The sequence below is a fragment of the Elephas maximus genome, chromosome 5 (assembly GCF_024166365.1).
Source record: "Elephas maximus indicus isolate mEleMax1 chromosome 5, mEleMax1 primary haplotype, whole genome shotgun sequence".
NCBI classification, from domain to species: Eukaryota; Metazoa; Chordata; class Mammalia; order Proboscidea; family Elephantidae; genus Elephas; species Elephas maximus.
In genome coordinates, this window is record NC_064823.1 from 79,834,904 (window position 1) to 79,860,035 (window position 25,132).

Here is a 25,132-nt window from a genome sequence, read left to right on the forward strand (position 1 = left end):
TCACGCTCCATAGGGTTTTCTTGTCCATAATCTTTGCAGAGGCAGATTACCAGGCCTTTCTTCCGTGGTCCTGCTGGGTGGGTTTCAATCACCGACCTGTAGGTTAGTAGTTGAGCACAAACTGTTTGCGCCACCCAGGGACCTTACTGTGGAGTTGAAATGTATAGGTAATGCAGAAACGAATTGGGAACAATACCATATTCATGTTCAAGAGCCAGCTGGAATGGTACCACTGAATTCTGCAGATCCAGTAGTGAGTAAGAACATTCATCTAGAATTCATACAATAATATTGTGAAAATACAGCTTATAAATAGAGAAGCCCCACCCCATGTGCTAATCCCAGTGTTTTTTCAGCTGGGTTCCTGGACTGAAAGCTCAACTACTAGATAGTCCAGTTCAAAACCAGACACATGACAACCCTCCCTGGAGAGGATCCAGCCAACATTCCACAGCTAGTCATCACCCTTCAAGGCCAAAGGATGGGGCCTCAGCCCAAGCCTGAGGCCATGTTTTTGGATGCTTCTACTGCTCTCCAGCCTAAGTAGATGGCAACCACAAGAGCGGAGGTCCAGCTTGGGCTCTTTATTTGACCAGAATTCCTAGTTAATGGTACCACCCCATGTTTAATTTACTGACCAAATATTAAAAATGACCACTTTTTGAATATCTACTGTGAGCCAGGAACTCTGCATACTTGGCTCACTTAATCTACCTCCAGCCCTAAAGGATAGGTTTGATATTCCCATTTTATGAATGAGAAAACTGAAGTTCAAAGGGATGAAACAACTTTCCCCATGTTACACGGCTACGAAAGCATAGCCAGGATGTAAATTCCAATGTCCTGCTCCTAAGCACTAAGAACTACAGCTGAGCCACCACCTGCCTGTCATTTGGATGTATTGTGGTGGTTTGCATGTTGCTGTGACACTGAAAGCTATGTTACTGGTGTTTCAAATAGCAGCAGAGTCATCCATGGTGGACAGGTTTTAACAGGGCTTCCAGACTAAGACAGACTAGAAAGAAGGGGCTGGTGATCCAATTCTGAAAATCAGCCAATCAAAGCCTTTTGGATCCCAATAGAACATTATCGCACTCTTGATTTGAACTCTCATCAGGAGGGATCAGTCACTAGAGGAGGACATTGTGTTTGGGGAAGTAGAGTGCAAGCAAGAGTGCAGCACAATATCCACAACTATAGACTCAAACATGCCAGAAAGTATGAGGGTAATGTAGGACCATCGATGTTTTTTTCTGTTGACCATTAGTTGAAGTCAACTCGATGGCAGGTATCTATCTGTCTATAGCAGTTGAAACAGTCAAGAAACTGAGTTTAGAGGGATGTATTCAGCTGAGAGAACCAGTAACAATTTGTCATGGCCGCATTGTCATCTTTTCTAACAATACACCCCTGAAACCCACAAAAGAAGAAGACAAAATGCTCTTCCTGCCACAGGACTTATCCTTAAGAAAGAACCACAGAGACAAGAGGTGCAGGGAAAGCATTCCAATATTTATTTCAACAGCTTCATTTTGATTCTGTAACTTTTGAGTCAAAGCAAACTTCTTCAGAATCTCACTCCTATACTTTCTTGATTCTCACTCCTGCTTTCTTCTTCCGCTGTCTCTTGCTTTCTTCCCACGAAACCTGAGTCTGTGGAAGGAGAAACAAGGAGGGGAAATTGGGTTCCCGCAAAGAATAATTCTTGCTCTGGTTTTCTTAACTCACATTCCAATGAGTTATTCTCCAGAACCAATTGCCACCCTCTCTGCATTCTGGTGCCTTCTTGGGTCCTGGGCCTGCCAAGGTAGAAGAACAAAGGCAGCCAGGGGAACAGGTGGTGGTAGGTGGCCACAATCCACACCGGTACAGCAGGAAGAACTCTCTATGTTGGTGGTTTGCCCTTTGGAAGCTTGGGTTTGCTACTGTTTAACCCATTAATTGGTTGGGGCTGGTGGTATTATATATACAAATATACTCTGTTGTTGTTGCTCTTGTTGTTGTTGTTAGGTGCCATCAAGTTGGTTCTGACTCATAGCAACCTATGTATAACAGAAAAACTTTGTCCCATTCTGTGCCATCCTCTCAATAGCAGATATGTTTGAGCCCATTGTTGCAACCACTGTGTCAGTCCATCTTGTTGAGGGTCTTCCTCTTTTTCACTCACCCTCTAGTTTACCAAGGATGATGTCCTTCTCCAAGGATTGATCCCTACTGATAAAGTGTCCAAAGTAAGTGAGATAAAGTCCCGTCATCCTTGCTTCTAAGAAGGATTCTGGCTGTACTTCCTCCAAGACAGTTTGTTCATTCTTCTGTCAGTCCATGGTATATTCAATATACTTCAGCAACACTGTAAAAATGGCATGGCGGGGGCATCGTCTGACCTCCTCTAACTTCACATGGGGAAAGGAGAATCAAGATCAACAGCCCAAGGCTGATTCCTATGAGACAAAAGTCAGACATACCTCCACTCTCCAGTCTTTTTACCAATTCTGACACCAACCATCCCTTTCACAGCACTCTCTACTTCTCTGCTGGGTTTGATAAGTCATTGCAAAGGCTACAAAGAACTCACAGACCATACTCAGAATTACAAAATTTATCAGGGAAGTAACAGGTTACACTCCTGGTTCAGGAACACTCAGATACAGTTCTTCGATCAGGACAACCTCTTCTCACCTGAGCCATCGGCAGAAATCTCTCTGGCCCTTGGCCCCTCAGTCCCTCAGACCTCCAGCCCAGCCTCTTTCCTGCTCAGGCAAGCGTTACAAAGCTCCTTTAGCTCTGCCAATAAGTGCCCAGAGGCACCCCAGTCCTCCAATAAAACTTGGTCCAAAGGCTGTCGGCTCTCTAGCGTCCAGGTTTAGCAAGTCTAGCTCCACCAACAAGTGCCTGGGAGCACCCTACTCTGCCAGCAAGACTTCTTCTTGAAGCCACTCAACTCTCTCACTCTCCGGGCCTGGGGGGAAGCCCACTATGCAGTCTCCTGCCAGTCTTCTAGTTCTGCTGCCTCTGCTGCCACCATCTCTTTGCTGCTGTTTCTCACCTTCTCCCATGTTACAGCTTTCTATCTCTGTCTCCTGGGTCCAGGAGGTTCCCAGTGCAGGGATCCCAGGTCCAAAGGATGCTCTCCACTCCCATCTCTTCTTCTTGGTCGCAGTGAGGTCCTCCCCTTCCTACCTCTAGGATGGCTTATTTGAAGCCTAGCATGATGGCAAAATTGACCAATCCCCTCATTAGGGTTCCATACACCTTATTTTAATGGTCCCACTCCCAAAAGGGTGCCATGTACTTTATTTACATTATTAACAAGCTATCCAATCCCCTTGATAGGCTGCAAGTACCTCATTTGCATATTTGCACCCCACCCAATTATTTGGTGGAAGTTATAAGACAGTGGAGAGAAAGGTCATATAAAAGTGATCCATCCTCAAAGGAGAATGAAGAACACAAGGTGATTACGAGCCCAAGAGACAGAAAGGGCCACATGAACCAGGGACTACATCATCCTGAGACCAGAAGAACTAGATGGTGCCCAGCTATAACCGATGACTGCCCTGACAGGGAACACAACAGAGAACCCCTGAGGGAGCAGGAGAGAAGTGGAATGCAGACCCCAAATTATGATAAGACCAGACTTAAGGGTCTGACTGAGACTGGAAGGACCCCAGTGGTCATGGCCTCCAGACCTTCTGTTGGCCCAGGACAGGAACCATTCCTGAAGCCAACTCTTCAGACATGGATTGGACTGGACAATGGGTTGGAGAGGGATGCTGGTGAGGAGAGAGCTTCTTGGATCAGGTGGACACTTGAGACTATGTTGGCATCTCCTGCCTGGAGGGGAGATGAGAGGGTGGAGGGGGTTAGAAGCTGGTGATATGGACACGAAAAGACAGAGTGGAGGGAGAGAGCAGGCTGTCTCATTAGGGGGAGAGTAATTGGGAGTATGTAGCAAGGTGTATATGGGTTTTTGTGTGAGACACTGACTTGATTTGTAAACTTTCACTAAAGCACAATAAAAATTATTAAAAAAAAAAAAAAGTGATCCATCACACTGCAAACACCATACTTTAAGCACATCAATTTTTCTTTGGTCTTCCTTTTTCATTGTCCAGCTTTTACATGTATGTAAGGCAAATTGAAAATGCCATGGCTTGTGTCAGGTGCACCTTAGTCCTCATAATGACATCTTTGCTTTTTAACACTTTAAAGATGTCTTTTGCAGCTATCTAAGATACTCCACTGGTCTCACCACTTTGGGAGCAAGGAATAGTGAAGAAAACTAAACATATGAGGGAAAGATTAGTCCAAAGGACTAATGGACCACATCTACCAGCCTCCACCAGACTGAGTCCAGTACTACTAGACAGTACCCAGCTACCACCACTGACTGCTCTGACAGGGATAACAATAGAGAGTCCCAGGCAGAGCTAGAGAAAAATGTAGAACAAAATTCTAACTCACAAAAAAAGACCAGACTTACTGGTCTGACAGAGACTGGAGAAGCCCTGAGAGTATAGCCCCCGGACACCATTTTAGGTCAGTAATGAAGTCACTTCAGAGGCTCATCCTTTACCCAAAGATTAGATAGGCCCATAAAACAAAATGAGACTAAAGGGGCATGCCAGTCCAGGGGCAAAGAAGGCAGGAGGAGAGAAGAAAGCTGATAGTAAGGAACCCAAGGTAGAGAAAAGAGAGTGTTGACATGTCGTGGGGCTGTTAACCAATGTCATAAAACAATATGTTTACTAACTGTTTAATAAGAAAGTTTGTTCTGTAAACCTTCATCTAAAGTACAATTAAAAAAAAAAAGATGTCTTTTGCAGCAGATTTGCCCAATGCAATATGTTGTTTAATTTATTGACCACTGCTTCCATGGGCATTGATTATGGATCCAAGTAAAATGAAATTCTTGACAACTTCAGTGTTTTAGCTGCTTATCATTTATGTGATCTTTTACAACATTAAAAGAACAAATCTACAAACCTAATTTAGAATATAAGCAAAGCTATAATTTAATTTCTTGCCAAGCTGGTGTTTTTATATCCTCTGTTTAAAATGAGAAAGTAGCTCCAAGTACTGTAGTAAAAACCCTATCCACACAGACTTTCTCTTGAGTCCTTCCCACCTCACCATCCCCACTTCCTTGGCTTACGTTCTTATTTCTCACCTATACCTTGGCCCTGCCCTCCCAGTTGTTTTCATCTTCTAAACCATTCTCCACATTGCATGCAGAGGAGTCTTTCTCAAACACAGAACCCTTCCATGGTTCCCAATCATGTTCAGGATAAAGACAAAATTCCTACCATGGCAAAAAAAGAAAAGAAGAAAGAATAGAGAAAAAGACCATTTACCGACTGACTCAATCTTTCCCCATTCACCCTGTAATAGTAGATTTTATGTGCAAACTTGGCTGGGCTCTGGTTCCCAATTGTTTGGTCAAACACTAGTCTAGATGTTACTATGAAGGTATTTACATGCAATTAACATTTGCAATCAGTTGACTTTAGGTAAATCAGATAACTCTCCGTAATGTTGTGGGCTTCATGTAACCAGTTAAAGGCCTTACGAGCAAAAACAGATTTCTTGAAGGAGAAGAAATTCTGCCTCAAGACTGTAACATAGATATCCTGCTGGAGTTCCCAGCCTACTTACCTAGCCTACAGATTTTGGACTTGTCAGCCCCTACAACTGAGTGAGCCAATTCCTTAAAATAAATATCTACATATTGTGTGTGTGTGTGTGTTCCTTCTCTAAATACGGAAGCTATGGGTATATAATATAGTTTACATAGACATATGTCCCATTAGTCCTGTTTCTTTGGAGAACCTTACATTAACTAATACACACCCAATAGAAGCTGGGAGAATAAACACCCTGAACCCATTCTTCGCCCACCCACCAATCTCCTGCTGCCGCCCCCCACTGGCCAAATTGATCAGAAGCCAAAGGGCAAAGAAGCCCAATGATGTAATCAATATGGCTCAACCTCCCAGGGCACAGAGCAGGGTGAGGAAGGTGGGGAAGAAAATCTGGAAGAGCAAATGGAAAACATCCAACATAGACTCTTTCCGAGAAAAGAATCATTGACCACTTTCTAAAGGTTAAGAGGTTCAAGAATAATAATACAGAGAAAAATTTATCATCTTAGCAGCTTGAAGAGCACTGGGTCTAAGAAGAAATACTTTGGTAAGTCAGTTGTGATAAAGAATAGAGCAATAGGCTGGCACCCAGGTTCCTTGCAGAAGAAGCATGTTTCTCTGGATAATAAGAAGGGAAAACAGGAGGTGGAATGGGGCTGAATGCACTCTTGGGAAAAGGGTAAGAGGCAGACAATAGCTGAGGACCAGGAAGAAAGACTTGGGAGAAGAGATCAATGTAATGGAGATTTTCAAGGAAATTCTGGGCACTCTGTGACCACATGAGCCCACAGTGAGGGTGAAAACATGACACGCTCAGTGAGAATGGGTTTCTTGTGGAAGTCAAGGAAGAAATTGGGTTTATGTCAAGATTGGCATAGGGCTGCCGAAGAGGCAGGCAAGGGTTCAAAAAGAAACTAACATTTCTTAGTTACACAGTAGAGAAACTGGGCTTCAGAGAGGCAAAGGGACTGACTTTAATGTTAGTTGTAATATTAGTAAATGTTAGAAGAGACAGAGCAGGACTCAAACCCTAGTCTGACTGATTCCAGTTTCTGGGTACTTCTTCTGTCAAGCTGTCTCCTTTCATCATATTTCCAGCACAGAAGCAGAAGGGTGAACATGTTCAAGGACTTGTTCCTTCTCTAAGTATGGAAGCTATGGCTATATAATATAGTTTACAGAGACACATACTAACATTAAGGCTAGAATTTACGGAGTAAGTGCTGTGTGCCAAGGGATTTACGTGGGTTATCTTGTCTCATCAAAATAACCTGGGAAATCTTCTATTACTATTCATTTTACAGATGAGGAAACAGATTACAAAGATGAAACAACTTGCCCAAAGTTGCACAGTTGGTATGTTTGAATTCAGAATTCAAACTCAGGCAATCTGTATTTGTAGATAATCTTAACAAGTATATTGAATTCATTCATCCATTTTAAGCATTTAAAAAGAGAGTATTTTTATATTTTAAAACAAAGACCTGCAAACCTAGATGAACTCTTGGTTGTTCCCAGCTCTAAAGGTCCTATGGTTCTGTTATCACAAGTCTCCCTTCATCTTTAGCCCCAATTTCTACCTGTCTTGCGCATCACAATAGCCACTGCCGTTGTATTTTTCACATTTTCTCTTTGAAATGAAACTAACAGTGACAGCTTTGGGATCCCACAGTGCTTCCTCAGGATCCCATATGTTAGAAGAGTTCCTGTACAATGAGATCAGCAGCAGCTCATCTCTGCATTTGATCCTCTCTGCAGGCCTACTTCAGGTTTGGGAGCTTATAAAAGACAGAAGATTCCTTTCAACAAAGAAAAGGAACAGAAAGCACTGTGATTCCCCCGAGCACTTAGGGTTTGGTAGCATTTACTCATGCTGTTACTTCATCCAGCAGAAGTGGCATTCTGTCTTGATCTGGAATGTTCTTGATGAGCGCTATGTGCTAAAATGTTGTTTTGGCACATATCAGGCTTTTCCTTAAAACAATTTAACAATAATATTCAAAGTATTTGTCAACATCGTCATTACAGTTCCCATCATCTCTGTGAGTTTTGAGAAGGTATTATTATTTCTATTTTATAGTCAGTGACAAAGTGTTGCAGAGAAAAGCGGATGCCTTCCTAAGTCACGAAATAATGGCAAAGTTGGAACCAACATCCTAGGTCCCTGACTCCAGGTGAGATTAATTCATCTCCTGAAAATATTCTGTTTTTTCTTCTCCATATGTCCAAAGCCACCATTACCTACAGGATAAAGTACCAGTCTTTAATGTTACATGTTAAGACAAGAAGCCAGCACCAACCTCCCATTACAACTCTGTAGCCCAGTGGACAAAAGCATATCCATTGGAGCCAAAAAGAATTGGTACCTGTTGCTGTCAAGTTGATTCCAACTAATGGCAACCCATGTGTGTCAGAGTAGAGCTGTGCTTCATGAGGTCTTCAATGGCTGGTTTTTCTGAGGTGTATCACCAGGCCTTTCTTCCAGGATGCCTCTGGGTGGACTCAAACCTCCAATCTTTTGGTTAGCAGCTAAGCACATTAACTGTTTGCAACACCCAGGGAGTTTAAATCCTTGCTCCATCCCTTACTAGCTGTGAATCTTTGGGCAAATTACCTCTCTGAGTCTTACCTTTCTGAAAAATGGTACACACTACTAGTGGCCTGCCCACCAGCTATTCCCCTTTCTGTCTTCTGCCAAAACCTGATTTGGTTCATAGCATCAGTGTACTTACTCACATTGAGAAATAACCAACTGTCTTTGTCATTCAGTGCTGCTATAACAGAAATACCACAAGTAGATGGCATTAACAAACAGAAATTTATTCTCTCACAGTCTAGTAGGCTGAAAGTCTGAATTCAGGGCGTCTGCTCCAGGGGAAGGTTTTCTCTCTCTGTGTCAGCTCTGAAGAGAGGTCCTTGTCATCAATCTTCCCCTGGTTTAGAAGCTTCGTAGTGCAGGGATCCCAGGTCCAAAGGACATGCTCTGCTTCTGGCAGTACTTTCTTGGTGATATGAGGTCCCCCTGTCTCTCTGCTTGCTTAAAACACAGCCTAATCTTATAGATTGAGTCCTGCCTCATAACTGCTTCTAATCCTGCCACATTAACATCATAGAAGAACATGTTACATGTAGGAACAACACATAGGAAAATCACATCAAATGACAAAATGGTGGGCAATCACACAATAGTGGGAATCATGGCCTAAGTTGACACACATTTTGGGGGGACACAATTCAACCCCTAACACCACCAACCATTTGCTGTCAAGTTGATTCTGGCTCATGGTGACCACATGTATGTCAGAGTAGAGCCACACTCCATAGGGTTTTCAATAGCTATGACCTTTTTGAAAGTAGATTGCCAGGACTTTCCTCTGAGACACCTCTGGTTAGATTTGAACCACCAACCTTTCATTTAGTAGCCAAGCACTTAACCGTTTGCATTATCCAGGGACTCCTCATTGATAAATAAACCAAAGCAAACCAAACCCCTTACTGCTGAGTCTATTCTGACTCATAGCGACCCTATAGGACAGAGGAGAACTTCCCCATAGGATTTCCAAGGCTATAATCTTTATAAAGGTTAAGTGCTACAGCTGCTAACCAAAGAGTCGGCAGTTCAAATCTGCCAGGTGCGCCTTGGAAACTCTATGGGGCAGTTCTACTCTGTCCTATAGGATCACTATGAGTTGGAATCGACACGATGACACTGGGTTTGGTTTTTGGTTTTTTAATCTTTATAGAAGCAGACTGCCACATCTTTCTCCTGCAGAGTGGGTGGTGGGTTCCAATCATTGATCTTTCGGTTAGCAACTGAGTGCTTTAACCACTGTACCACCAGGGCTCCTTCGTTGATATAGGGCTCCTTCGTTGATATAGTGCTCCTTCATTGATATATAGAAAATAGGTAAAAATAGTTGCTTCCCTAGACTCTCTCACAGAGTTATGAGTGGCCTATCCTCCATGTGACAAAATCCTGAGTAATGAGTCCTAAGCTAGGAGTTTCTGAAGAGCTTTGCTTTCCTCAATAAGTAGCCACCCACCTGCTCTTCTTGTTGCTTGGAACATGGATATAAGGATGGAGGAGTAGCGGCCATCTTGCAACCACCAGACAAAGACACACATTAAGAGTGACAAAGATGAAAGGTAGAAGGTTCCTGACATCCTGATGACATAATGGAGCTGCTACACCAGCCTTAGACTGCCTCCTGCCAGGCTTTTTTTACGTGAGAAAAACAAGCCCCTATTTGGTCAGGCCACTGTAGACATGTTTATATTAAATACAGTCAAATATCCTAACAAATTACATTCAGCACACAGAATTGTTGTGAGTTTCAAAAGAGATTAGCACAGTACTTTGTGCATTTTAGGTGCCCGGGAAATACCTTCCATTGTTCCCCTATTTTATTCTCCATTCCACCCAGGCTGATCTACTCAGTCATCCTTATAATACAACCTTACTGGTCTAGTCTACATCCTTATATATTCCCAGCACTTCTGCATGTCTAAGCCTTTGCTCAAATCATTCCTTTGGCACTAGAAAATACAGAGAACACGTAAGGCGCTCAATGAATACTTGTCAGTTAACACTGAAATCAAGATTCCAATTCCATCAATGATGCTGCGTTTCTTAAATTGTAAAGGGGAGATTTAGAGGCAGTATCATGACTTTGGGAGCCCTGGTGGCACAGTGGTTGAGAATTCTGGCTGCTAACCCAAAGATCATATTTCGAATCTACCAGCCACTCCTTGGAAACCCTATGGGGTAGTTCTATCCTATAGGGTTACCATGAGTCAGAATCGACTCAATGGCAATGGGTTTGGTTTTTTGGTTTTCTCACACCTTTAGTGGCTGTTTAGTAAATTAACCCATCATCATTTGAAAAGCATGCATCACTCAACATGAAAGATGCAACATAAGCTTGATTAAATGTACACCTCCAATCCTTGCCATTTACCAGGGCTACAGACATGCTGAGATGCATCTCAGTCACTTCAGTTTAATCTATTTTAAACCAGGGTCCACATCTTTCAATGATATCACCCTCGTCTCTACACTCCAAAGCAGCTTTTCTATTTCTGTACTCCTGGTATTTTTTTTTTTCTTACAGGGAGCCAGATCTCTGAACCCCCTATATTCAGCCAGTATCTCAACCTTGTACGCTGTTTGTTCATAACATCTTTCATTTCCATTCCTACTTCAACATATAAGTTTTGCCTTTTAATATTTCATGGTTCAACTATGGCAATAACCATCTGACTTGCCTCCTTATGGAAGAGCTTCTCCCCACTCCAAATTATCCTGCATACCACATAAGCTGTTTAAAGTACCTAAAATATCATCCTCATGCTACTGCCCTGATCAAAAACTCCACTGCTACAGGGTAAAGTCTAAAGTCCTCACTTTGGCATTCAAGGCCTTCTCTGAAGTCACTTTTTCAACTTTCTCCTTCACCATCACTCTGTAAAGTAGACAGAGAATAGCTCTGCCAGGATCTCAAGTCCCCTCCTAATGCATGCCACTGCTTCTGAGATCACATCCTGATGTTTGAAGCATTAGCCCTCCTCCTTTCCAGCTATCTGATCCCCAACCAATCTTCAAAGCCTGTTTCTGTCTCATTTTCTCCGTTCTCTTACCCTGACCACTTCATTCCTCAATGATGTCTGTCTTTTGCGCACTGTTACACTACTGCATGCACAGGTAGATAGATGGATGTTGTTGTTGTTGCTGTCAGATGCTGTCAAGTCAGTTCCAACCCACAGCAACACTATGTACAACAGAATGAAACACTGTCCAGTTCTGTACCATCCTCACAATCGTTTTTATGCTTCAGCCCATTGTTGCAGTCACTGTGCCAATCCATCTCCTTTAGGGTCTTCCTGTTTTTTACTGACCCTCTACTTTACCAAGCATGAAGTCCTTCTCCAGGGAATGATCCCTCCTGAGAACATGTCCAAAGTATGTGCGATGCAGTCTCACCATCATCGCTTCTAAGGAGCATTCGGCTGTACTTCTTCCAAGACAGATTTTTTCATTCTTTCAGCAGTCTGTGGTCTGTTCAATATTCTTCGCCAACACCACAATTCAAAGGCGTCAATCGTTCTTCGCTCTTCCTTATTCATTATCCAGCTTTTGCATTCATATGAGGCAACTGAAAACACCGTGGCTTGTGATAAACAGATAGGTAAAAAACAGTTGCCATGAGTCAACTCTAACTCATGACAAACTCGTGTGTGTGAGAGTAGAACTATGCTCCACAGGGCTTTCGATGGCTGATTTTTCAGAAGTACATCACCAAACCTTTCTTCCAAGGTGCTTCTGGGTGGACTCAAACCCCCTACCTTTCAGTTAGCAGTGCAGTGTGTTAACCGTTTACACCACCCAGGGAACCTCTCCCCCACTAGAATGCAAATCCTTAAAGGTCAAGAGTTTTGTATTTTACAGCACTATACTGTATCCATAGTACGGGAAATAAAGTTTGGCATATAGTAAACCTTTTGCCTTAGAGCCAATTCCAACTCATATCTACCCTATAGGACAGAGTAGAGCTGCCCCATAGGGTTTCCAAAGAGCAGCTGGTAGATTTGAACTGCCAACTTTTTGGTTAGCCACCAAGCTCTTAACCACTGCACCACCAGGGCTCTAAGTAGGTGCTAGATAAATACTTTTGGAACAAAATGAATTGTCTTTACTAAATAATCATTTGTCTTTTCTTTTATGCAGCCTTCTTTTGCTAGTTTCTCTCTTTGTCTGTCTCAAAGTACAATCAGAATGTTCCTTGGAAGCAAGAATGGTGAGACTGCTTTTCACATACTTTGGACATGTTCTCAGGAGGGATCGGTCCCTGGAGAAGGACATCATGCTTGGTAAAGTAGAAGATCAGTGAAAAATAGGAAGACTCTCAATGAGATGGATTGACTCAGTGGCGGCAACAATGGGCTCAAACATAAAAACAATTGTGAGGATGGCGCAGGACCCGGCAGTGTTTTCTTCTGTTGTATATAGGGTCGCTGTGAGTTGGAACCAACTCAAAGGCAGCTAACAACAACAACAATTCTTTATGTTTGTAGTTCCAGGATTACCTGGGTGGCGCAAACAGTTAAGTGCTCCACTGCTAATTGAAAGATTGGCAGTTGTAGTTTCCCATCTAATTTAAAAGCAATATGAAGGAAGGAAACAAGTCTTAAATCTTCCATCGAAATGTTAATATATAGTTGTGGTTTGACTATAAACCTTGAAAAACAACCTCTATTACCTACGTATAGAAATTCAAAAATAATTCCCAACTATTCTTTTCTTTTCATCCCGGTCTTCTCTGGGCTTGAATAGGCTTTAATGTTTCAAAAAAGATAAAATTAAAAAAAAAAAAAAATGAGTACGTATACAGAAAGATCTCAACTATTTGGATATATATTTGAAAGGATTCAAAAGTACTAGTTGTCAAAGATAATTGCATTAAGATTAAATAGATTGCCTTATCAAGTATGTCAGCCTACAAATTGCATCGATTATCCCACTTCCTACTTTTTTCAACACTTTAATATTCATTTCGATACGTATTTCCATTACGTTATTTCTTGAATAAAACAACTAGTTATCTAGCTGAGGTGAGGAAGATTCTTCTTCCTTTAATACCAGGCTGCTGAATCTGAGTCTTATAAAAAGCATGGAGCTTTTATTTACTTATTCTTTCAAAAAAAAAAAAAAAAGAATCTCTTAATTCTTTATTAATTCTTTAGGTACAAGTTACTCCATACAGAGACAACTCAGACTCTGGGTTTTGTTTGTTTGTTTTTTTATTTCTTTCCTCCCCTTGTCTTCATCTTCTCACTGTTCAGCATCATCTCTCCAAGAAGATAAACAAAGGAAAGTATAGATATCTTCCCTTTGTTCTCTAGATCACTCTCTGGTCTTCACTGTGTTTTCTACCCAGGTGTCTTAGGCTGGATTCTCTAGAGAAACAAAACCAGTAAAGCATACAAATATACATAGAGAGAAAGATTTATATCAAGGAAATCACACACGTGGTTGTAGAGGATGGAACATTCCAAGTCTGTGGATTGGAATAGAGGTTTCTTCTGATTCATGTAGCTGCAGGAGCTGGCAAACCTAAGATCAGCAGGTTGGAGGGCAGGGCTGTTGCTCACAGGCTGTGAAGATCATTAACAAATCCCAAGATTGGCAGGCAAGACCACAGGTAAGCTGCTAGCTCAAAGTCCCAAGAACTAGAGGTCGGACGAACAAGAGCCAGCTGCATGATCCAGTGCAGGCAAAAGCCAGAGCATCTGCTTATTTTCGGATGCAGGCCACACATCCAAGGAAACTCCCCTTCAACTGATTGGCTACTCACAGCAGATTCCATCATGGAGGTGATCACATATCAAATCTCTCAACAGGGAAGTGATCACAACATTATATGACTGCCAAAACACTGAGAATCATGGCTTAACCAAATTGACACACTATCTTAACCATCACACCAGGAAACTGAACTGATGGACTACATCAGCAGGGCTCTCATGTTCTCTGGCTTCTGGTTGAATCAATGGGAAGCCATGGCAGAGACTGAAGGGAGGGAGGACTGTCGAGGTCAGATGTTTAGTCCCCTTCTGTCTCCCTCATGTGAACTGTGTCTTCTCAACAGAGGTCACTACTCCTCTCAAGGCAACCTTTTCTATACATTTCTTTTAGGTTCCAGTGACCATACCTTCACCTCATCTCTTTGGGCCTAATTTGGTTACAGTTTTGCTATTTCTAACTCTGGCTTACTGCATTATCCTTTGTGTTTTCTCTACACCCTGCATTTACCTTTGAAAATAGTCCTTTTATTGAACACTTCTTGAATTATCCTAAATTAAGTCTGCCATCTGTTTCCTTGGAAACAATGACTGATGCAGGACAGGAAACTAAAACAGTCCATTTCTGCCCCTAATTAGTGCCCCTAAGATTTCTCAGGGGTCCAGGGTCTTCACATTGAAGCAACAGATATTCAGAATTTCTTCCGCTATGGCCCAGCAATACAGTACCCATCATTCTTTCTCTATTGTTCTCACCCCATACTTTCCTCATCTGTATTTAAAACTTAACTATTCTACATTCTTTTCCCGTGACTCTGTCTTCCAACACAACAATTAGAAAGTTTGTTCATGAGTGTTAGTACTTTAATGGAAGGAGGCTGACAATATTTAATAGTCTTCTACAAACAAATTGCAACTACAAGTCATCTTTCTAGACAGTGCCCAATGCCCCTCATTGTCTATATAGTCCATTGTTGTCCCACAAACTATAACTAATCAGACCAGGAAGATTCACCTAAGAAGTACAGACTCTGCTTCATTCTTTCACCACAGAAAATCCAAACGAACAGTTACAGGTTTGGGAGTTTCAGTGTTTTAAGAATTGCTGCAGACTAAGACATACAACCTTAGCTTACCTTGGGGTTTGAGTAAATATAAAACCTCTCACTATGGTTGAAAAGGGCAAGCTCTGAAGAGGCATGGAAATGAAAACTTAGATATTGTCACCCACTTCTGGGTTTAGTTTTTAGCTTATAAGACTCCAAAATGTTTTCTCAGTTCACTACATGAATATTGATTACACAAGGTTTGGCTTGCTATAACCAAATTAATAAGAAATTGATACATAAAAGCAGAATATCTAATTTAAGGTAGATCCATAACTGCTATGGAAACCAGGCAACAAATATTTTAAAATGTTAAAAATGCTTTCAGCTACAAATAACAGAAAAAAACTAACAATGGCTCAAGCCATGAAAACATTTATTGTTCATTTAACAAGAAGAGAAAGCAGTCTTATTGATGTCATCAAAGAATTATACCCTTTCTTATGTTTGCTTTTGGCTTCATGGTTGCAAGATGGCTACCACTGGAGACTTTACAAGTGTATTCAGAATCAGAAAGCAGGAGAGAAAAAAGGCTTTATTTTCACAAGGTTTTGTTTTTTTATCCATTTAGCTTCCCAGCTGTACCCCAGAAGACTTTGATCTGAGGTTCCATTGGGCAGAACTGGGTCAAATGGTCATTCCAATTGTCCAGGAGCCTGGGAAAACAAGCATGTAAATCTCCAATCACTATTCTATAGTGAGAGTCAGCATGGAGTAAGAGATTTGGTAATGGCTTTTGGGTAGCATGACAGCCATGGAAGTCTGCCACACAGATCTCCCTTCAAGAAAGAACTTGCTGTTCCATTGAGGAGTGTAGTTAGCTGACAGCCTTGAGCTGCAGTGTCTTCAGGATACACCACTGTGTTCAAGCCTGGGTAGTCCCCAGCCAACGCTGTAAAAGGTGGAGGTGCTAAGATAGCTGCCATTGATTCCTCTCCAATTTATGGCAATCCTATGTACAACAGAACAAAATGTTGTCTGGTCCTGCACCATCTCACAATCACTGACCTGTTTGAGTCCATCGTTGTAGCTACTGTGCCAATCCATCTCACCTAGGGACTCCCACACCCTTGTGGGCCCCCTACAAACATGTTGTCCTCTCCCAGAGATTGATCCTTCCTGATGATACGTCCAAAGCAAGCAAGTTGGATGATGTTCTGGTGTGATCCATAAGGTTTTTATTAGCTAGTTTTTAGTAGTAGATCACCAGGCCATTCTTCCTAGTCTGTCTTAGTCTGGAAGCTCTGCTGAAACCTGTCCACCATGAGTGACCCTGCTGGTATTTGAAACCCTGGTAGCATAGCTTCCAGTATCACAGCAATATGCAAGCCACCATAGTAGGACAAACCGGCAGACAAGTAGTGGGTGCCCAATGTGAAACTCATCTAATGGGCAATCTTTGTTCCAGAGCTCTCTCTTGGTTTGGTGGAGACTTTTTCAGATTCGCATCATAGTCTAAAGCTCTCACTGGCCTATTCTACTTACTGCCCCTTTTATCTTTCACGGTCATTACCTTCTAATAAGCTTCTTATACTCCTAACTCTATCTCATTATGCTTCCTAGAGGACCTGAACTGACATAGGTAGCCAGCTGGCAGCAAAAGACAACACTGGCATATTTACTCTCTATAAGGAAGTCTCCATGTAAATCAAATAATACTTGTATGAACAGAATATAGAATCAGAACAAGCTAGTCTACTCTGAGTGATCGATTTGCACTGTGGGGATGTTCCTAATCTGGAAGTTCTCTCATCTCATTTCAGAAATCCACCCATGCCTCCAAACCACACTGGTGAACACTGGCAAAGTTAGTCTCTGATTCCTGTGCTCATGTTTCCATTCAAATCATCCCTATCCTGGTGACCAGTGCTTTCTTAGCCACGATGGTTCCACAGAGTATCCAAAAGCCAAGAACTTTGTTTCCTACTTTGGGGCCCAAAAGACACTTTGTACTATGTCTTGTTCATCTGTTTGCTTGTTTCATTTTGCCTTAAGGAGAGTTCTCCAAGTAACGACTCTCTTCCGTTAAGTGTTGATTTTTACATTTTCTATTTTCAGAATTCTGAGGCAGCATCACTGCCACCCTCTTTTACCTCTCACACTGCCTGCTTATAGAGGTGCTACTGTAGGCCTTTAACATAACATCTGCTCCAGAGCAGAATTTCCTCTGAGGAATCCTTGAGTAGCTTCATTCGTTTATTTGCTCATTCAGCTTAGCATATTAAACATCAACTATGTGAATCCTGGGTGCCACAGGTGATTTGCAACTGGCCATATCTTAGTCATCTAGTGCTGCTATAGCAGAAATACCACAAATGGATGGCTTAAAAAAAAGGAATTTATTTTCACCCAGTAAAGTAGGCCAGAAGTTCAAACACAGGGCATCAGCTCCAGGGAAAGCCTTTCTCTCTCTATTGGCTCTGGAAGAAGGTCCCTTCTCATCAATCTTTCCCTGGACTAGGATTTTCTCCACGCAGGAACCCTGGGTCCAAATGACACGCTTTGTACCTGGCACTGCTTTCTTGGTGGTATGTGGTCCCCCAACTCTTTGCTTGCCTCCCTTTCCTTTTATCTCTTGTAAGATAAAAGATGGTTCAGGCCACACCCCAGGGAAACTCCCTTTACATTGGATCAGGGAGGTGGCCTGAGCAAGGCAGAGATTATGGTTTATAACACATAGGAAAAATCACAAAATGGAGGACAACCATACAATACTGGGAATCATGGCCTGACCAAGTTGACACATGTTTTGGGGGGACACAGGTCAACCCATGACAGGCTACTAACCTAAAAGCAGGCAGTTTGGACCCTCCCAGAGGTCTGTAGAAGAAAGGCCTTTATGGATTTGCTTCTGTAAAGATTACAGCCAACAAAACCCTACAAAGCAGTTCTACTCTGTAATACTTGGGGTTGCCATGAGCAAAAATCAATTTGATTGCAAGGAGGTTTGATTTGTTTTTTGTTTGTTTTTCTGTGACAGGTACTATAGTAGGTACTGGGCATAGCATGATGTATAAGATGCAGGCATTGTCCCAAGAAGCTAAGGGAAACCGTTTTCAAATTAAATAAACAAGAAGCAAAGTCAATAAATAGATAAAGAGGTGAGGTTTAAGACAAGAGAAGAGCAAATTGCTCATTAACCAAAAACCCCATTGCCGTCTAATCAGTTCCAACTCATAGAGACTCTATAGCCAGGACAGAGTAGAACTGCCCCATAGGGTTTCCGAGGCTGTAAGTCTTTACTGAAACAGACTGCCACATCTTTCTCCTGTGGATTAGCTACTGGGTTCAAAATGCTGCCCTTTTTGGTTAGCAGCCAAGGGTCTTAACCACTGTGCCACCAGGGCTCCTTTTAATTGCTCATTAAAAACAAAACAAAAGCCACCAAACCCATTGCCATCAAGTCAATTTGGATTCATAGGACAGAATAGAACTGCCCCACAGGGCTTCTAAGGGATGGCTAGTGGGTTCAAACCAACCTTTTTGGTTAGCAGCCAAGCGCTTTAACCACTTTGCCGCCAGGATTCCTTTTAAATACTCATTAAGAAAAAAAAAAAAAAAACCTGCTGCTGTTGAATCCATTCGAACTCATAGCAACCCTATATGACAGAGTAGAACTGCTCCATAGGGTTTCTAAGGAAGAGCTGGTGGATTTGAACTGCTGACCTTTTGGTTAGCAACCAAGCTCTTAACAACTATGCTACCAGGGCTCCACAATTGCTCATTAGAGCTCTTCGATAATCTAAATAAATATTCCAAGCTTGCCATACTTTATGAGATGCAACCTGAGAGATGTTCAGACCGGCATAGCCCTTCAACACACACTGTTTGTTAAATACGGCTTTGCTTTATTGTCTGCCAATCTATGCAGCTTGTCGTTGTCTGGCGCCACCCACGGATTTCCTCTGCTGATAGCTGCCTGCCTGAGATGGCGCCTTTCTCACCAGGGTTTGAAAAATAATGCAGCTGCCCAAGTGGTGATTACTGCCTCACATCTGTAGCACATTCCCAAGTGTGCCTGTGTTAGGGTCTTTATCCTTGTCTTGTTTCTAGTTGTTTTGTGCTGAACATGTCATTCCCATTTCTGAATGTGTATCATTCCACTTTCCCGCTGTAGTTATTTATCCAATCATTTATCAGCTCTATCCTTCTAGAGTAAAAATTAACAAAGCTCAAGACGGCTCCATCACAGACTGCACGGCTCTTGCCAGAGCCTTAAAAAAGATTACAACTCGAAATGATAGCCCTCTAGCCTAGGATTTAAGAAAGCCTTTCCCCAGAGACAAGAGTCTTGGGTTGCTTTAAAATTGTCTTCTGAGTTTTAGAACGGGAATGGCAAAGCTACAATGGACCTAAGAAAGTCACTTAGTCCAGTCCCTTCATTCTATAAAGAGGAAAGTAAGCTCCAGAGCAGTAAAGTGACTTGCCCAGGTCAGGCAGCTGGTGACAGATCTGAGGCTAAACCCAGAATTCCTTACTCCCAGCACAGGCTTTTTCCAACAGCTGCCCCACACTGGATTTGCCCGGCCTCACTGGTGTCCACAGCTAATTCCTCTCCTTCCATCTTTTAACCCCCTTTCTTTCATCTTCTGTCACCCACAGCTTCCTTTCCTTTTCTCTTGCTTCTCCCTGCATGGAATTTTTTACGTTCTTGTCAGTCCTGTGGTGTTCCCTCTTCCTGGATCTTTTGTTTTCTCTTTGTCACCCATAAAAAAACTATGTCTATCTTTGTATCTTCTGCATTCAGTAAGTAAAAATAAGAGTTTCATGTGTATGGAAATTCTGAACTATGTTTAAAATTACAATTCTACAAATCTACTGTTAAGTCCAGTGGAAAAATACTACTACCCAAATACTCCCAAGACTAACTACAAAAGCGCTTCCGGGATGGCAGAATAGGTTTTGAGATGATCACACAGGGGCCTTCAGAACATCAAGGAAAGGTAAAGTTCCTACAGGGAAACTACAGTCTTACGTAATACAACAAAATAAAAATGCAATGGAGGATATTAATTCGTCTGTAGTAGCGATGGAAATGAACAACTGAGGAGAGTTTTAAAAAAAAAAAAAAGGTCAAATAAATTCCATCAAGCTAAGCGGAGAAAGCTGTTTGGGGACAAGCTGATGCACCATGTTTCATCAGGTCTGAACGGGATGAGCCTCAGAACCAATCCCGCTGTCTACAAATTCAGTTTCCCATGTATGTTGCTGGCAGGGAGGTTATGTTTTGGAGAGTAGACATTAACATTCTAGATCCGAGGAAGGGAAACCCTCTAACATAAATTAATCAGTTGGTATCCCCATTTCCTTTCACTAAGAGGCTGTTCCACTTCGTGTGTTAGACTCTAGTTCCCGGCCTGCAGAGCAGAGGAGCTGACCTTGAACTCTGCTGGCCCCACGAAGGTACTGACACCATGACCTCTGCTCTCTCACATTTCTGTGTCCTCTCTAGCTTCTGCGAGTTGATAAAATAATCAGAAAATACCGATTAAGCATGACTGCATGGCCTTGAATATGGTAGATTATTTGCCTTCTGAGAGCTGGCATTCTCATTGGCTTAAACATTCCAGAAGCAGTGGGTATTAATGAGTTCCAGAAATGGATAACTAGATTTGCTTCCTCCTGGATTATCTTTTTTCATGTTCTTCTAGGAGCATCAAGAAAGGGGAAGTATACACCAGTGTTCATTGCAGCACTATTTACAACAGCCAAAACGCGGAAACCACCAAAATGTCCATCAACAGAAGAATGGGTCAGCAAAATGTGGTATATACGAATACTACTTAGCCATAAAGAGAAATGAAGTCCTGATGCATGCCACAACATGAGTGAACCTAGAACACATTATGCTGGGTGAAATAAGTCAGTCGAAAAAGGACAAACACCTTATGATCTCACTTATATGAAATATGCAAATATATAGGAAGCAAAGATTATTAGTGGTTATCAGAGATGGGAAAGGGGAGTTTTCCTTAGGGGGCATTTGGCTTATGTTAATGGGGGTGGAATAATTTGAAAAAGGATATAGACAAAGTTTGCACAACATGAAGAAAATGTCACTGAATTATTCATGTGGAGATTGTTGAATTGGTAAAGGTTTTGTTGTGTATATTTTCACCACAATTAAAAAAAGAAAAAGAAAGAAAAGCAGTCCTGAGAGCTTTCTGGGCTAGCCCTAGGTAAACAAACATACAGCTTTCTTCTCAAAGGAGAAGCCCCTCTTGAAGGCCCATTTCACTTCCTGCTTGAGCAGCCCTGTTTGCTCCAAGAACTCAGTCCTGGAAAGTACATAGCAGAGCTGTGTCATTGAGCCCCAAAACAGGATCCCTGCCTCAAGTCCAGGCAACAGCTGCTACGCAGCTGCCCCATTGTGCTCTCATGCCATTAGGGTAAGATGCAAAGAAAAAAGAGACTAGGTCTCAGAAGCTGTGTGAAAAATAAAAACCCCCGTGACGACAGCTGGTGGGTAACCTATATCATGAAAACATTTGTGGCATCCGAGTGGATACATACATGGATAAGTTTTAGATGAGTATTTTAAAGTTCTTTTTTTCATAAAACTTGTGGACCCAAATCTTTTGAATTTAAGAAAAAAATAATAAGGACTAAAAAAAAAAGAGGAAAGGAGAGAACCATGGCAGTTGGCACAGCACCGGCATGGAGGTAGGCAAAAAGCGACTCCCTGTCGACCCTCACCTCCTGCCCCTGCTCCCGTGCTCCACCCAAAAATGTCATGAAATGTTTCCCTGGAGCAACTGAGGTGAACACCTCCTCCTGGAGCCAGGCTCCAAGTTCAGGCATAGCACCACTTCTTAGAGTTGGCAGCTTGTCTAACCTTTGATCTCCTTTTGTTCAAGGGGCACGTCAACCTTGCTTCTCTTTTATGTGCAAGACGTGACAAGAGCCCAGGTCAGGCAGGTATAGCTGCAGGCAGTGCTTTCTTCAATGTTGCACAGGAAGGCTTTTGCCTGCCCAGGCCCAAAGAGGCTGCTTCAGTGTCTCGCCTGCCACATCGCTGAGGAGACCCAGCCTTCTGGCGGCTTAGGATGTGGGTTACTCATCTGGTGGGTGAGCTGGGACCTGAAACCAAATGAAAGGCAGACAGCTGGTTACTTTCTAAGTGTCCAGCTTTTGGGGTCTGTCCTTTTCGGTGACACCTTCCTGTGAGCCTTTTAAGAATCTAATGTCTCCATTCTCTTTTCCAACTCCTCCTCCCCCAACTCCACCACAATTCTCTTTTTTAGTGAGGAAACAGACACTGGTATGAGTTGTTTATGGGAGTGTAAATTCATATAACCTTTCAGAAGAGCAGGTCAATAATATGTAGCAAAGTTTTAAATGTGTATTCCCTCAGACCCAGGAATTTCACTTCCAGGAAAAGTATCCTAAAAAAATGATTACACAACAGAAACATACGTACAAAGATGTTTATGGTAGCTTTGATGAAAAGCTAATGAACAAATGGAAACAATGTAAGTGTCCATCAGTAGGGGATTGGTTAAATAAAATCTCTCTTAAACAATAAGGATGTAGATCCAAATCTATTGACACTGACTTATGCTAATGATATATTGTTAAATTGAGGAAAGTAGATTATAGACAAGTATATAAAGTAGGCTCCCACTTGTGTAAATGAATTTTTTGTGTTTGTCCCTACAAACAAATACTCCCAACAGAGTATTTCAAAATCAAATATTCTGTTGGCAGTATTTATCTCTGAGGGGTAGCATTGTAGGCATTATCTACTTCTTCTGTATTGTTTACATTTTTACAAAGGAGATATATTAACAACAAATATATTTTGATTTTTTTTTAATCTATTCTCAGGAAAATCTATGTACTATATTTACATTGGCAACAGCAACTTGCATTTGTAAAGTGCTCCACAGTTTACAAAATAGTTTTATTTTCTCCATTAACTTGCTCAGTCCTCTCAGCCCCGTGAGGAAGTATAGGTTGATCTTATTATCTTCCCTCTCAAATTAAAAAGCTAAATCTCAGAAATTATGTGGTGTGGCATTGTGCAGTTACGCCACATGGATCTCTCTTCAAGAAAGAACTTGCCATTCCACTGCAAGGACAACCTCCGGCTGCAGCTTCTCAGGACCCATGGCAGCATTCCAGTCAAGGTCACACTTGTCCTGGGAAGCCCTCAGCCAACTGCTGAGCACAGAGAGGGTACTCCAGTTGCCATCAAGTGGATTCTGACTCATGGCAACCCCATGTGTATCAGAGTAGAACCATGCTCCATAGAGTTATCAATGGCTGATTTCTCGGAAGTAGATTGCCAGATCTTTCTTCCAAGGTGCTTCTGGGTAGAATCAAGCCTTCAACTTTTCAGTTAGCAGCTAAGCGTGTTAACCATTTGCACCACCGCAGGACTCCAAGAGGGTAGTAGGCCTGGCCATTTCTCCCTAGTATGAGGCTCTTCTAACAGACAACTTTTGTTCCAGCGTCTCAGGTTGGCTGAGACGTCAGATCTGAATCACAGTCCCTGGCTTTCCTTGCCAAGCCCACCTTCCTCTGCCTTTATCATTCACAAGCATTACCTCCCAGTAAACTTCTTGCACTTCTAACTTAGTCTCCGTATCTGCTTCCTGAGTGACCAAAACTAAAACATGTGGCTTGCCCAAAATGACCCTCACAGTCAGGGTGGTCAAGTCTTGACCCAAAATATGTTTTCTGAATCCCATGAACAAAGAGCATGAACCCTTAAGGGGACTATTTGGAGATATTTGCATTTTAACTGGATTCAAAGCCTTTCGCTAAATGGAAAGCCAATCTAAAAGCAGGAATGACAGAATGAGCTAGTGGGAAACAGTGATGTAAGGGACTCTGGGGAGAGGACACGGCAATCAGGGCCTACTTTGAATGACTCAAATCACACCACCTGGTATTTTTGTTCCATCCAGAATATTCTGAAATACATGCCAAGGCCAAGTCAGGATGCTGACACAGCGCCTTGTACATATTTCTTGTATTATGTTTATTACATTGAATAGTGATTTATATGTCTGCTCGCCCATTAGATTATGAGCACCTCAAGGGTGAGAACTGTGCCTCGACTCCTTTTTGCATTCTCAGTGCCTGGAACAAGACTCAGTACATCATGTTATTGTTGCTGTTGTTATTAGGTACCGTCGAGTCAGTTCCAGCTTGTAGAGACCCCATGTATAACAAAAAGAAATGGTCCCCAGTCCTGTGCCATCTTCACAGTAGTATGTATGTTCGAGCACACTGTTGCAGCCACTGTATCAGTCCTTCTCACTGGGGGTCTTCCTCTTTTTCGCTGACCCTCTAGTTTACCAAACACAATGTCCTTCTCCAAGGGTTGGCCCCTCCTGACAAAGTGTCCAAAGTAAGCAAGACGAAGTCTCGCCATCTGCGCTTCTAAGAAGCATTCTGGCTGTACTTCTTCCAAGACAAATTTGTTCATTCTTCCGACAGTCTATGGTATGTTCAATATTTTTTGCCAACACTATAATTCAAATGTATCAGTTCTTCAGTTTTCATTTTTCATTGTCCAGCTTTCACATACATATGAGGCAATTGAAAACACCACGGCTTGGGTCAAGGGCACCTTAATCATCAAAGAGACATCTTTGCTTTTTAACACTTTAAAGACATCTTTGGAGCAGATTTGCCCAAAACAATTATATTGTTGGATTTCTTGACTGCTTCTTCCCTTGTGTATGGATTGTGGATCCAAGTAAAATGAAATCTTTGACAGCTTCGATATTTTCTCCAATTATCATGATGCTGTTTATTGATTTGTTGTGAGGATTTTTGTTTCCTCTATGTTGAGATGTAGTCCATACTGAAGGCTGTAGTCTTTCATGTTCATCAATAAGTGATTCAGGTCTTCTTCACTTTCAGCAAGCAAAGTTGTATCATCTGCATAATGCCGGTTGTTAATGAGTCTTTCTCTAATCCTGATGCTGCTCTTTTCTTCATCATAGTCCAGCTTCTTGGATTATTTGTTCAGCATACAGACTGAATACGTATGATGAAAGGATACAACCCTGATGCACACCTTTTCTGATTTTGAACCACCCAGTATCCCATTGTTCTGTTCAAATGACTGCC